Source organism: Myodes glareolus, chromosome 2 (assembly GCF_982192425.1).
Source record: "Myodes glareolus chromosome 2, mMyoGla1.1, whole genome shotgun sequence".
NCBI classification, from domain to species: Eukaryota; Metazoa; Chordata; class Mammalia; order Rodentia; family Cricetidae; genus Myodes; species Myodes glareolus.
Genome location: NC_142027.1, coordinates 54687259 through 54702174, shown reverse-complemented (window position 1 = coordinate 54702174; position 14916 = coordinate 54687259). Strand labels below are relative to the sequence as shown.

At 36.7% G+C, this 14916-nt stretch overlaps 1 long non-coding RNA gene across 2 annotated transcripts in view; it reads left to right on the top strand.

The window, feature by feature from the left end:
• The window catches only part of LOC125413130 (uncharacterized), a 210086-nt gene that overhangs the window by 187202 nt on the left and 7968 nt on the right, over window positions 1-14916 (top strand). The window contains exons 4-5 of one of the 2 annotated variants that reach the window (XR_015000599.2): window positions 6779-6878; window positions 7303-8771. The exons of the other annotated variant lie outside the window; for it this stretch is intronic. This is a non-coding gene — a long non-coding RNA (uncharacterized LOC125413130). Of the gene's footprint in view, window positions 1-6778; window positions 6879-7302; window positions 8772-14916 lie in introns of those variants that run through there. 2 annotated transcript variants of the gene reach the window in all.

Here is a 14916-nt window from a genome sequence, read left to right as displayed (position 1 = left end):
GTTCCTGAATGTTTTATGATGAGAATTTGTTGGATTTGTTGTTTTCTTTGGTCAGAGTTTTTAATTTCTTTATGATGTCCTCAGAGTCTGAGATTCTTTCTTCTATCTCTTTTATTCTGTTGGTTATGCTTGTTTCTGAAGTCTCTGTTCATTTACCTAGATTTTCCATAGCCAGCCTTCCCTCGGTTTGTGATTTTTTCATTGACTCCATTTCAGTTTTCAAATCTTGAACTGTTTCTATTACCTGTTTGATTGTTTTTTCTTGGTTTCCCAGAATTTCATTTATGGATTTACTCATTTCTTCAAACTTTTTGGTATATTTCTCTTCCATTTCTTTACTCATTTCCTCAATCTTTTTGTTATACTTATCTTCCATTTCCTTACGGCAGATTTTCACCTCTTGTTTAAGTTCCTCTATTATTTTCATAAAGATCCACTTAGAGTCGATTTCTTCTTTTTCTTCTGGAGTAGGGTGTTCAATTCTTCTAGTTTCGAGCTCCCTGGATTCTGGAGATATCATGTTGCCTTTCAGGTTGTTGGAGGAATTCTTGCATTGGCGCCTGCCCATCTCCTCCACTCTGGATGAAACTCCTCAGCACTTTCTGGATAGAACTCCTCAGCACTCTCTGGGTAGGACTTCACAGCACTCTCTGGATAGAGCTCCTCAGCCCTCTCTGGGAAGAACTCCTCAGCAGTGCAACAGGGCTAGCTGGTCTTCCCAGGACCCAGGAGACAAAGGGCCCGCAGCAGTGGGGGGAGGGGAGGGGTCCCTTGGAACACCGAAGGCCCTGCCGAAGAAGCTGAGGGGGGAAGGGCTGTGCTCCCTTCCCGGACAGGCAGGCAGGCTGCCCAGGCTAGCACCCACTCAGCTCTCTGGGAATAGCGCCTCAGCAGGGCAACAGGGCTAGCTGGTCTTCCCAGGACCTGGGAGGCAAAGGGCCCGCAGCAGTGGGGGGGAAGGGAGGGGTCCCTTGGAACACCGAAGACCCTGCCGCAGAAGCTGAGGGGGGAAGGGCTATGCTCCCTTCCTGGATAGGCAGGCCGCCCAGGTGAGCACCCACTCACCTCTCTGCACCCTCTGATTCTTATATTATATTTCTTTTTCCAGGATGTTCACTGAGCCTTGGAGAATCATTGCTATAGATATCCTAATTATGGTGAAGGCGCTCACAGCTTATTCTCAGTATTTTAAACAGCATTTAATTTCTGTATTAGTCAATAGCCATTATAGTAAGATTGGGAGCAGCACAAATAGTGGATTTCAGCATAAATATTTAGATTTCAACTTAATAATATGACCATTATAAAATCAGTATCAACAGTAATGCCTAGGGATTATGAATTCCTTAGTTATGTTTTTTGATCATGTTTACAGTATCTGGCATAAATTCCTTCCTGTAGAACACACTTCCAATCCAGGGAGAAAGTAATTGGTTCTCCTATAAGTCTTGTCAGTATTGCTCTAGTGGTTCCATCATTCCTGACAGTGGAGTTTCTAGCACCATGATTACAGTACTGGGTGACATCATTATGTCATTTTCTTCTCAGAAGCTTGCAGAGAACCTGCAGGTAGCAGGGATAGTTTCCTGATATTTTCAAGACTGATCTCTCTGAACCCTGAAATCAGTGTGTGGTGTCTTCAGCAACAGGGTGTTATCATCTAGTTACAATAGGCAATCAAGAGCAATGCTGATAGCGATAGCCTGTGTTGTTTTGGCTGCCTCTGGGGTTGCTCTGGCCATTTACAAGAGAGAGAGATAACCTGTGCCTGGCTCTGAGAGATTTTAATTTAACAACCCAGGTATTCTAGAAGCATCATTGTTTACTAATGTGGGGTAATTCTATTCAAACTCCTTTTCAAAATTTATTTTATTAGCTTAAAAGCAAATGGTATCTCATAAGACTGCTACATACTGTCTTAGTTTTGGTCAACCAACTTCCTACCTATCCTTCCCCCATTTTCCTATTCCCATTTACACTTAGCTCTTGGTATTCTCCTATTCTTCCATATCAAATATGTTTATTTATACATTCTTATTATAGTTTTACTCAGATTTCAAGATCACAGACTTCCAAGTAGCATATTCTTGTACACTTAATTTTGTTTCAGATTTTACTTGGCCCTTTATTTTCCTATCACCTTACTACATGCTTGAACTCTTCCGCCCACAGTGCTTCCCTGCTCCACTTTCATTTCACATAATTCTAATATCTTCTCCCTGAATATATCTTGCTTACCAACAGCTCAATTCTCGTTTGTTAGTTTCCAATTGAACTATATTTGAAACGTAAAAGATTTAAAGCTAGTACAATCATATAAGAGAGAACATGTGGTGTTTATCTTTTGGGCCTTGCATGAATGCATTTTTGTATTTTTTTCAGTTCCACCCATCTGATGGAAAATTTCACTTTTTTTTACCTTTCTTGGATCAGTATATTTTTGAGGGATGTCTGATGTAGAATGTCCTTCTGTATATGTGTTGCTTTTACTGGTTAATGAATAAAGCTGATTTGGTCTATAGCAGGGCAGAATATATCCAGACTGATATATATATATATATATATATATATATATATATATATATATATATATATAGAGAGAGAGAGAGAGAGAGAGAGAGAGAGAGAGAGAGAATAAGTGGAGTCAAAGAGATACCATGTAGCTGCCAAAGGAGACAGATACCTTGGACCTTACCCAGTAAACCATGAGCCTCATGGTAAATAGAAAATAATAGGAATGGGCCTGAGCTAATAAGCCAAGCAGTGTTTAAATTAATTTCTTTGTGATTATTTTGGGTTTGAGTGGCCAGGAACAAAAGAGCAGCCTCTGCCTACAGCTATCTATAGGTATGATTGTCTTTTTGTTTACTTCTTGATTGAGCTCTATCAAAACCTTTTACGCTTTTCTTTCCTCACTGATAGAAATCATATGCCAATCATTTTAAAACATTTTCATCAATTTTTGGACATTCTATACAATGTATTTTAAACATATTTAACCCCACAACTCTTCTTATAACCATTATCTCTTGAATCTCCTCTCTTGCCATCCATTTTGATATTTCTTCTTTTTTCTTTAGCCATGATAAGGTTGTATTGCCCATCTAGCCTAAGCATTTCTAGTATTTTAAAATGACTTAGATTTCCAGGAGCCTCTCCTTCAAACAGTAGTGGATAATGGGACACCAGAACACTTTTCCTCAAACATTCTTGAAATGCATGTGTGGACGTCTTGCCAAATCTTAAAACCAAACTCTACTACTTTGGAACTCTTCATTCTTAAACTTCTACTGTGCAAGGTGCCGATTTCACCCCCACAGCCATCCTTTCTGCTTTGTTGTAAAAGACTCTATCTTGTAATTGAATAGTTCTTCAGTCTTTTATAGCCCATAACAATTTCAAAGTCTATAGCCACCTTTTACTTTTCTATTATCTCTCCTACTTTTAATTCAAATACAATTCATTTTAAAAACACTGTGGGTTCTTATTTTTTTTTAATTGGGAGATTGTACACTTGATAAAAGTCTCACTGATTAATAAATCTTGTTACAATAAGCTCTGTCTTATACCCCCTGTATGGCTGCTAAGAGGCACCAGATATTCTCCCATTAAGAGAGAGCAATAGTCTGCATTTTCTACCTCTAATATATGATTGACACTTTGTATTCTTCCAAGTTCTTGAGAAAGGATTTTTACAGTAACAATGTTGGCCTAATAATGTCTTGGAATTAGTCTTTTTCTAGAAATGGTTTTCTTATTGGTAGCATTATGTATTCTCTGGAGAGGCAGGGATTAGATTTATTTTGAATATGAGAAGCCTAGAAAAGCAGATGTACTTTATTTTCCTTACTTCTTTAGTTTCTACCTTTGATCTAAATTTCTGTATAGACAATGTAAAGCCAGAAAACCACCCCCAACACACTCTACCTGAAATTATTATTTTTTTTTTTAGTGGTACGGGAGAATTGTCTGTATTCTGTCAATCATGTTTTAAAATAAAACACTGATTGGCCAGGCAGAAGGTGTAGGCGGTAAAGCCAGACAGGAAATGGAAATGATGCAAGGAGAGCAGGAGAATTCTGGGGAGGAGGAAGTTGATTTCTCCCACTCCTTCCCAGATCACCAAAGCAGCAGGATGTGAGCTGCCCCACTGAAAAAGGTACTGAGCCTCATGGCTAATATATATCAGAAAAATGGGTTAATCAAGATGTGAGAGTTAGCTAATAAGTAGCCTGACCTAATGCGCCAATCAGCTTTATAACTTACAGAGATTTCAGTGTGATTTTTCTCTGGGACTAAATAGCTGGGGGAACCAGGCAGGACAGAAACACAAACAAGCCAGCCCCCCTCATGTTACATTTTAGCTAAATGATTCCTTTCCTTAAGTGGATCCTGTGCTTACCACTTCATTTTAGGTGACAAGGTTTCTAAACCTCAAACTATAACATAATAATAATCCCCCTTTCTCCAGTTCTCAGCAACATTTCTTTAGTTTCTTTTGAGTTATTTATGTTATTTAAAGAGCCATTTTATTTGGTTAACATTTCTTTTCAATTTGAATTTTTCAAAATTTCTAATTTTCTGAATTTCACTAATACTTTCTCTGAGATCCTTTTAGCTTTCTAGTCTGTACCTTAGATTTAAATGTTTGGGATTTTATTAAAGAGGCACCCTCTGCCATATAAAATGTATGTATGCTTAAACTTTCCTTCTGCTAAGCAAATCATATCAAATTTTAATTGTTTGAAACAAGTAACCAACATTTTATGCTTTGGTATCTGATAGTACATGATTCTGACATGGTGAATTATTTATCTGTTTGACAAGATTATCAGATAAATGCTATGACTAGAGTCATGGAAGCTTAGATGAAGCTAAGTGCCATAGTATCAAAGCTTATCAGAGAGCTAGAGGGTTGATTCAGGCTGTTTCCAGATGCCTCCATTTCTCTCTGCTGTGTGTTTTTGTGGCATGGTAAATGATTTCTCCTGGCAGAACTACTTTAATATTCTGAGATAGGAGCTAAAATATTTTTGTGTTCATGTGTGTCCTTGCTGCAAAATTCATACACATTCCTTTTCAGTAACGCTGGTAACACAGAATTATGCCTGATGCACTGTAGGAATGGATACACAAGGACAACCTTGTAAGAAATGCATGTACTTACATCTGGTTCAGCAGCTATATCCCCAGTATATAATGTTTCTCTAGGTATATCATTAACCTGATTCCTTCATCTACAAACAGACTTATCATTTTATTTGGGATTACTGCACAATCAGATAATAAAATTTTATTCTCCATAGCCATTTACTGAGATGATATCAGAAACATAATTTTTGTACAGTCCTCCTGAATGTTGGGGAATTTATTTCCTGACTCTTTGAGACAGATCTTTTTGGAAATAGGTATCATAGTGTGAAATAGCCAAGCTATCTTGGCACAAAATATGTAGGTCACTCTGGTTGACAGTGGTAGCTGTATTCAAAGACAGGAAACCGGAACCATCTGATAGCTATGTGACAAGTCCAGCAGCAGCAGCAGTATTTCAGCCTAATCAAGCCCCCAGATTACATTTGGTTACACCTGAAATCTGTGCAACATAGCGGTTCAGTGTAAATCAACCAACTTTTATACTGCTGCAGAAGACATGTAACAGTGTTCTTGATAACCTAGTTTGGAGAATGAATTTTCATACCTTAGTAATTAAAAAGGAAAGAAATTTGGTAGTAGGAATATAGTTTTGATTTAAATTAAAACCTAAATTGTTTGCTGCTCACTCTTGTTTCTGACTTGAAAGGTATATTTCAATAATGTTTTGTTTGAGAATTGAAAAAAAAGTGGGCTATAGGGAGCAGAAAGAGAGGTAATATTCTTTTCATACTTGGTGAGTTAATTAGAATTTCAGCATTTTTGGAGAAACTCTTGGAAGAAAGTGGGGGGTTAAGTTAAGGTCACTCTTTTGTGAATATACAGTGCTGTTGTACATTTTGTTTCTAGTGTGCAGAATGCAAAACTTCAATCAGAGTCTAAAACATGATGAATTCCTCGTCAAAACGAGTCTTTGCTTCACAAAACAGTCATTTCTCGAATCGAGTGTTCCTCAGAGTTCCTTGCAACAAGCCAGTCAAAAAAGATGAATGTACTTTAGAACCAGCCTTAAGGCCATCTACTCATTATGTAATACGATAACAGAAAAATCACAAAAAGTTGAGAAGCCAGGTTTAGTAAACCAGAAGCACTTCATAATCTGTAAAAACGAAGTCTAATGTATGAAGAACAGTTTCCTTAGGGAGTCGGAGAATTGACGCTGAGTGCTGGTACATTAATCCTACTGTGAAACACTTACCATGAATAATTAAAAACACTGATTTGGAAAGACAGACTATGCTGAGGGAGATTCCAGGAAGAAAAGCAGTGAAGTAATGGTTTCTGTGAGGTAGTGGGAAGACATGCCATTAGAGGAAGCCATTCTGATTTTAGTCCTTGTGGAAAAGCAATGCATTGTTTTTTTTTAACTTAGACATTCAGAAAAATGAATGGAGATAGCTTCTTCAATACAGTCTCTTTGGACTGTGCATTGGTTGTGCAAATAGATATTGGTTTGTAAAGAAGTATAGGGTTGACCTCAACATGCACATTATTCCATTTATTATGAACATGAATAACCACATAGGGTTTATAAATGTTCAGCTTTCTTTCTTTCTTTCTTTCTTTCTTTCTTTCTTTCTTTCTTTCTTTCTTTCTTTCTTTCTTTTTTTCTTTCTTTTTTCCTTAGGAGAAAAATGCTGAATCATAGTTTTCATTAAATGTGGTCATTATCCTGGAGGAAAATCACTAGTGGAAAAGAAAATGTGCAATGCTCCTACTATTTGAAGGTATTTTAAAATTGTTTGTGAACATTTATGATGAAAACCAACCAATCACACCCAAAAATTCTGGATGTGGTGGTGCATACCCGTCTGCACTCCAGAGGAAGATGGCAAGTTTGAGGCCTTTCTGAGTTTTTCAGTGAAAATCTGACAAAAAGAAAAATCAAAAAATCAAAAGAATTCAGATCCAGCTCTACCCACAGGGCCTTCTGTCTATATATGGGCCCAATCAGCATTGCGTTCTCACGTGTGCCACAATACAGGCTGGGTGAGACACTGAAATCTAGGATTGGGACCTAAGGGGCAGGGATGAGGCAGTGTCCAGGAGAAATGGAACTGTGAGCCCATAGTGACAGCAGAAGCCTTCAGGAGGGGATAGGAAAAACTGAAACAAGATGGGGTCGTAATAACTTCTCTTGTGTTCTCACAGGAAACATGGGTGTGAAGCCGCCTTATCCCTCACTTTGTTTCCTGCTGTTGCTGGAACTTGTCATTAACTGTTGCCTCATTCCAGTTCCTGCTGAATTTAACCCTTTCCCAGAAGTTTGAACACACATAAGTAATAGGAATAACCTCTGATACAATGCTGCAATGCGGGTAGTTAACAGATTAGAAAGATGATACAAGAAAAAAAGTACTTTTCTTCATATACGTTTTGTTGATATTGTTCATGTGTGTGGCAGTATAAATGTTGCCTGCAGCAAGAGGACACATACAAATTGTCATACTAGTCCAACTATGGTATCTTTAATGTTTTGTGACCTCAGGAAAAAAAATTGTCAAACCATTACACAGAATGTGAATACAAAACAACATGGCCAATGAAGTTCCACAGAGTTGCTGGTAACAATAGAACTCTATAGGACAATCCTACTTATCTAGTGGTTCCGGTTCACTTGGATAGGGTAGATCAGCTCCAGGACCAGCACTTTGTATCTTCACTCGTCTGCTAGCCCCATGGTCATAGTAGCGAAGAGCCGATTCTTCTGTCTGCACTGCTGACATACCCAGTCCTTCTGAAACCTGTCCTTGACTCCCTTCAGATTTTGCTGCACAGATCAATAAACACCTTTGTATACTAAAAAGAACAAAAATGAAGTAAGAAAGAAAAAAGGAAGGTGCAATACTTAAAATTGTTGTCATCAGGGAGTTGCAGGATTAAAAGGTAAAGAGGTGAGTTGTACAGGAATAGAGGAAAGTGTTTATAATAAAGTGGAGGAATTTACAAACTAGAGTTGTGTGGTCCAAGTTTCCCAGAGCCTGTAGTGCAAGACCTTGTTTAATGTACAAGCTTAGTGTCAGAGGGGGTTATTTATGATCTGCAGTAGGTAAGAGGTAAGGAGCCTCTATTCTTACGAAGGTTTTTCTTGAGGGGAGGATGCATCAAGTTGTTTGATATATTACAGGAATATTTAAATCCTCAAGGGTAATGACAAGAAGGTGTCATTACAATGAAGGAAAAGACAGTCCCAGCTGGTCTACATGACCTTCTTTTTCACTATTTGAGCAGTCATATGATTTTCTACTGCAAGGAGCTCTGGAGTTCTATCAGCCTGTAATTTCGATGCAGGCTCCTCTTTCCCTATGCTATCAAGCCTGCTTCAAAAATCACTGTCTGTTTTCAATGACTTTGGTAATGTCTTAATAGAACTTTTTCCTTCAGCAAAGACAGGGGACAGAGGCCAGATAAGGGAGTCTTTGCAGCTCAGCTTCCCTATCAGATGTGCAGAGATAATCTATTTGATGATGTTAGGCAACAATAATGGATATAGAGAAAAATTACCCAAGATAATTATTTAGTGGTAGCTCAATGCAAAACATTCTGAACCATGGCATGACCATGTTCTACATAATTAACTTTCTACTGATCTGTACTAGGTTCATATGTCTAATGCATGTTTCCATATGCTTTAAATGGAATTGTGATTTTTTTCAAATAAACTGTTTGGACTTGCTTGATATTCACATTTGATCTACTCTTTTGGTAAATACTTTTCCATAAACAAATAGATTGTTTTATGTACCTACTGATATCTCAAAAGAAAAATATGAAGAACAAGGATAATGACATTAATTGCAAACACATTGAAAGTGATACTACTTCAGAGAAGAGGAGGATATCATTTGCAGTAGAATGTTACAGAACTCATTTGAAAGCATTTCAGAAAACTAAAGGAAGTTTAAAACCATATGAAATATAGATGATACAGAATAATGCTTCCTGGAAAGATAGAGTAAGAAATGTTCTTAATGGCAAGTGGAAAGGTTGTTTTGAAAACCTTCAACACTCAGATTTGCACTCTCTAGTTGTCCTGGGATGAGTGAACTTTAAAAGAGTTAATGAGCCAAGGTGATACTGTTTGTAGTTTACCAAGGAAGACTGAAGAGAGCCTGGTGAGTTCTTGCAATATACTCTGTGCTGTATAATACACTGTGAGAGTTACCTATCAGCTGTTTTTTCAAAACAACAACAAATCCAACAATATTTACATTACTTAGTTCCACAATATAACAAAAATTGGGACAAAAGCCAGATGTCTCTGGATTCACATTGTACCTGTCTCCTTTACTTCAAGCCACACTCTTAGTTAACTCTATAGGCATTACAATCTCTATTACCCCATTCCTCTTCAAAGAAGAAGGCATAAAAGATCTTTGTAATAAAACATAATTGCCTGGCATTCTGAAAACAGTGAATCCTTATGTGAAAGAGAGATCACTGCTGTGGGATAATGCTCTTGTACCCTGTAAAGTTTTGTCACTCGTATTGGTTTAATAAAATGCTATTGGCCAGTAACCAGGCAGGAAGTATAGGTGGGGTGGCCAGAATAGGAGAATTCTGGGAAGGGGAAAGCTTTAGTGTGCAGTCACCACCCAGATGCACAGGAAACAGTACGAAAATGCTGCACTGAGAAAATGTACCAAGACATACATCTAAACACAGATAATTATAGGTTGATTTAAGTTATAAGAGCTGGTAAACAATAAGCCTGAGCTAATAGGCTAAACAGTTTACAATTATTATAAGACTCTGTGTTTCTTTGGGACTGAACAGCTTGGTATCACTGGACCCTTTTTTCTGTTCCTCTTTCCAATGCATGACACAGAATTGGTATTCTTGTTCAGGTGGTAGAGTCTAGCCTTTAGGTAGTGTGAGAGCAAGGGTATTTGACCCTCAAATTCTGGTCACATGCTTGCTGAAAGTTCAGAGTTGATAACTTAAATATTTTGATCTTTAAATGATAGAATATTCATTCAATGCCATTTATTTTTCACTTTGGTAAAAGTAAAAGTACATACTTTCCAACTTACGTTAGTTTCTGAATAGAAAAGGCAGTTTTCATGTTAAGGAAGCAAAATCTGGTTTTTAATATAAAGTTAGACTCATATGAGGAGATAGTATCCAGTGTCTAAATTAATTCATACAATACTTTATTACAATTATGTTGTTATAGATTTTATAATTATACCCAGCTACAGAACAATAGTTGATTTATTTACTAGATGACAAACAATACTAAATTGTTTCAGTATTAGGAAGATCAACTGACACATCATGAGAGTTTATAGTTTTAACAACTAAAGAAAGTATAGCAAAAATAAAATAAAATAAACATAACTGAACTTTAATCTTCATAGATTTAACTTGTTTCTTGTGTTCTATAGCTGCTGATGTTCTGACATAGGCTCTTATGATTTTAAGTTCAAAAATTTTTCAAACAGATGTGGGGTCAGAGAAAAATAAAGAATATTATTTGCCTATTTTGTGTGAATGTATATGTATTAGTGTGTTTTTTTTATATGTGAGCATGTGTGTCTGCCTGTGTATGCATGATTTTGTTGGTACATATGGGAGATGAGATATCTCAGTAGTGATGTAGTACTGTCACGTACTTATCCCACAGTGTCACGGAAACATCATTTTGCAAGATGTATACTGACAGCAAAATGACAAATTTATTAGTCGAGAGTGACTTGGATCTTTGGCAGGTCTAATTAATACTGTGTTCATCCAATGAGCTAATCTGTCACCCACCAAAAGCTCAACCATGATTTGTGTTTATATTTGTACTTTAGCGAAGACAAACTAACTGTACTAATTTTAGCTAAAGAGGCCAGTTGTTTAGTCATGAGCTTTGTATGATATTGTTGTGGAAATGGAAAACATCATCAAAAGCAAGCCTGAGAAAAATTTTGTTGTAGGGAGGCTGCTTGTTTTGTTTCCAGCTGTTTGACCCCCAAATAATCACAGAAACCATATTTTTAAAACCACTGTTTGGCCCATTAGCTTTAGGTTCTTATTTGCTAACTCTTACATCTTAACTTCACCCATTTTTATTAATCTGTGCATCACCACATGGCTGTGGTTTACTGACAAATGTTTCAACATCTGTCTCCAGCAGGGCTACATGTCTTCTTCCTGACACTGCCTTCTCCCTTTCAGCATTCAGTTTAGTTTTTCCCACAGAGCTAAGTCTGCCTTGCTATAGGTCCAAAGCAGTTTCTTTATTCATTAATGGTAATCACGGCATACAGAAGGGAATACCACATCAAAATTTCACAGTATTCTCTTTACAGATGTCACCTGCATTAGGACAGGGTGATTTTTTGCTTAACCAAGGTTTGAAAGTACTATATCAACAACTGATGAAAGTCTAAATGGCCCAAGCAACAGGGAAATTTGTCAGAATATATTTTATTGTGCTAAACTATATAGATTGTCTTATTAGTAAGTTACAGAGATTTATGAAAATCGCAGCATTTTTATTCATTATTGTTAATTAATTTCACCTGTCCTTTTAATTGTTCCTTTAGTTTGGGAATGTACCACAAGTGCTAATATGGGTTTCTAATGTATATAACACAGAGGTTCTAAGAAACTCATCTGTCAAACCTGCAACAGAAGTCCATATAGCCTGGGAGATGCAATTGCTATTTATAATGTCCCTGAAGCTAACGTACATGTAAAGGTGCCTTAAGCCAATCAGTTCCCTGTTGTTGGATCCCACTATTTTACTTTAGCATTGAAATATTCAAAACATATTTTGGTTAAATTCAAATACAGAGTGTCACAAATCATAAACTCCATAAAAACACAAGAAACAAGGGTCATTTAAACACATATTACTGCAAAACTCTATGAAAATACGGCACATATTCACCTTGAAGTGGGAAGATGGAGATAGAATATATCATAGGAAGATACATTCATAACAAAATGTTCTACATGGAAACTATAGTTATGTTCAAATGAAAATCTTTTTAATAAATTCTATTTAAATTGTACTTACCAGTGTCCTTAACTCAGTTGCACTTGAATGTTCATACCTTTTAGAAGGTTCTTTCAATCACTGTGAAGTAGAAAAAGACGCCCACACATAAACATTAGTAGAGTCGTTTAAATGAAACTTTTCAAAGAGACCGGCTTGCAGAATGAAAGATATGCAACCTTCTCCTGAACTGCTTATTTCCAAGGTATTTTACATCCTTGGTGTGAATAGCTGTGAAGGTTGTGAGAAAAGAGTTCATATGGAGAGACAAAACAATATTCCTCTGTGGCATACACGACAGCAGCAAGGTTAGCTACAAAACAAAGGAGATGTTTTGAAAGTATGTTGTATGGATTGAATACATAATCACAAATATTGTAATAAACGTATTGAAATCTCTTTTAAAACCCACAGAATAAATTAAATTGACATCAGAAGTCTTTTTAACAGATCCCAGCATGTGTTCATGCTATTATTTTGGATCTTAAAAATTATTGCAGTTACTTATTACACAGATGATAGACTATGATCCGTATCCAGAGTATCTTTATAGGAAAAAGCAATGGATTTGTCAAAAATAATTTCATATGTAATGTTTGGAGATCCTTATTCATCAACATGTTAAATTTTACTTTCCTTTTAATTGTTACTGTGGTCAAGAAGCTTTAAATATAAATTTAATATAAATTTAATATAAATATCATAATCTTAGGCAGGGAACAGCAGAAAAACTGTGCTTTGCAACTACAGAGGACTATTTTATCAAATGTTTAGTCAAGAGAACCTTGGGAATTTACAGGTATGATCTCCACAGCATTGTGTAGGAAGCTTCGGTTTATAGGTCGAAGAAAAATAATGAAATTGAAGGCAATGTAAAAACTGAAAAATTGTAATAGGAAGAATGATTTAAGATGTGTTTGTAGAAAACAAACACTCAAAAAATAAATTAGATTTCTTGCTTTGCCAATAGAATATGACTAAATAAGTCATGGCCTTACATGGAAGGAATGACCTCCAAAGATAATTACTTCAAATGATGTATCAGAACAGACATATTATTATATGCTGAAGGTCAGGCTTTTGTGTTCTTGGCATACCTATATAATTAAAAACTATGTCTAATGTTTGTATAAATGATGGAGGTGGGCCTTCTGTCTATGTGTTATTTTAATTGGTTAATAAAGAGACTGCCTTGGCCCTTTGATCAGACAGAAAATTAGGTAGGCAGAGTAAACAGAACAGAATGCTGGGAAGAAGGGAAGTCAGGCAGTTGCCATGACTGTCCTCCCCGAGACAGCTGCAGGTTAGAGTCCTCCCTGTAAGCCACCACCTCGTGGTGCTACACAGATTATTAGAAATGGGTTAATCAAGATATGAGAGTTAGCCAATAAGAGGCTAAAACTAATGGGCCAAGTAGTGTTTAAAAGAATGCAGTTCCATGTAATTATTTCGGGTAAAGCTAGCTGGGTGGTGGGACGCAGCCCGTCGCTCCTTCTACATATAAATTTTTGATCATTCTTGAAGAAGAGACAACATGATTAGGTACCACTCCATGGAGCAGGTGCTCCAGGAACTTTTCCTGATGCTTCCCATGCCAGTTCCAGTTCAGTCATCAGACCTCTGAGGAGAAATCCATTTCGATCCTCTGTTACAGCTGAAGCTCATATAACTTAGAAACTTGCCCAATTACAATTTGTACCACCATAACCAAAAGCAGAATGGTAACATATGTCAGAATCTAATTTGATGTTTGGTATTCCTAAATTGCATGCTAAAAACCTGAGTTTCCAAGACATTTTTAAAATATCTATTTGATTTTCATAAGAACCATGTAAGTGTAAGATTTGTTTAAAAGGAATGGGTATCATCACTTTGGGAATGTAACTCAGCAGCAAGAGTGCTTGCCTTCCAAACATAAAACACTCGGACTAGTTTCCAAAACATGGAAAGCCAGGTATGAGAATGCATGCCTGTACCCTTGGCCCTTGGGAGGTAGAGGAAGGAGAACCAGAAATTTAAAGTCACATAGTGAGTTTAAGGGTAACCTGGATATACAAGACCCTTCAAAGAGTGAAAAATAAATAATTATCATTGATTTAAAGACAAACCAGCACAATAAAAACAAATTAGGTAATCTGAAATTTTGCTTTTACATTTGTCAGAGAGCTAATTGTTTTGAGTTGCTGCTTAAATTTCAAATGTCAAAGAAATATTTTCCTCATGTATATTACCTTCTAGTAGTACAAGGATGGGAAATGAGAGGCTACTGCATTGAGAACTCAGTCAAGGTCTCAGCTAGACATTCATTCAAAACAAGTGCATATTGACAATTGTTTGGGCAGTGATGACTCTGTGGTCATTTACCACAGGGATCCTCAAGCCCCAGAGAAGGACAAGCCTTGATTAGATGGTTTCCAAGTGTTTACTAGGTCCTGTGTCAAGACAATCCAAAGCTTTGAAATGCTGATTTTCCAGAGATGCTTCAGAAAGAGTTTATGGAAGCAAGCTAGATTATAGTAGTATAGTTGAAAATGCGAAGAGGAGGGTGCTATCTGATGGCAGTTCAACTCCAGAAAGTTATATTATCAGGGAGCCCCTTCTCTCTTCGAGAAATGGTGCAGGTGTTACCTGGGGTTAAATACTCTTTAAAAATGTGTTAAAATTACTATTAGTGTTAATTTTAAGTATTATAAACACTTCTTCTGATATTCATTTTTCTAGTGTTGTGGAATTTAACAAGTTGTTAATTGTTATCTGTTTGGTGCCTTCTTGAT